The following is a 666-nucleotide window of genomic DNA, read 5'->3' as shown; positions in this document are numbered from 1 at the left end:
GCTGTTTGGTTACATGAAGAGCAATACTTTCACACATTCATGAAGGAACGTTATTGTGCCAATATGAGGTTTTGAATTCAGGAACTGAGTTGAAGTCAGCCAGAGCTGGCTTCAAAGGAGATTCTCTAATCTTGGCCTCCATAAAACCTAGGAATCAAAGCATGAGCCCTGTGGGCTGTTCTGAAGAAATCTCTCTCTGGGAACAGGAGGTTTCTTTCAGTGCTTCAGCTCAGGCTTCCTGTGGCTTCAACAATTTCAGAATTTATTTCAATTGTTCAAAAATAATAACTCTTCTTTACAATATTTTCACAATGAAAAAAGGAATCCTTAAATCCTGCCTATGATTCCATTTACAAGATAAGGACAGTGGACTTCACATTGCAAGATTTAGCTAGTTGCTCACTTAACCTCTTCCATCACACTGTTCACCCTTCTACTTTTTTGGGGTGGGGGGTCTGGTCTTGTGGCCTGAACTCTGCACCTAGGTGCTGTCCCTCAGCTCTTCAGCTCAAGGCTTGCACTCTACTACTTGAGCCACAGTGCCACTTCCAGCTTTTTGTTTTTTTTCTTATGTGGTGCTGGGGAATTGAACCCAGGGCCTCATGCATGCATGGCAAGTGCTCTGACACTGAGCCACCTTCCCAGGCAAACCCTTCTGCTTATCTA

At 43.7% G+C, this 666-nt stretch overlaps 1 protein-coding gene across 1 annotated transcript in view; it reads left to right on the top strand.

Moving 5' to 3' along the window:
• LOC106001372 (zinc finger protein 33A-like) overlaps window positions 1–666 on the top strand; it is a 4,830-nt gene that overhangs the window by 3,852 nt on the left and 312 nt on the right.

This window comes from Dipodomys ordii, unplaced genomic scaffold (assembly GCF_000151885.1).
Source record: "Dipodomys ordii isolate 6190 unplaced genomic scaffold, Dord_2.0 Scaffold292, whole genome shotgun sequence".
NCBI classification, from domain to species: domain Eukaryota; kingdom Metazoa; phylum Chordata; class Mammalia; order Rodentia; family Heteromyidae; genus Dipodomys; species Dipodomys ordii.
Note: the sequence above shows the minus strand (reverse complement) of the source record. Positions and strands in the feature narration are given on the sequence as shown.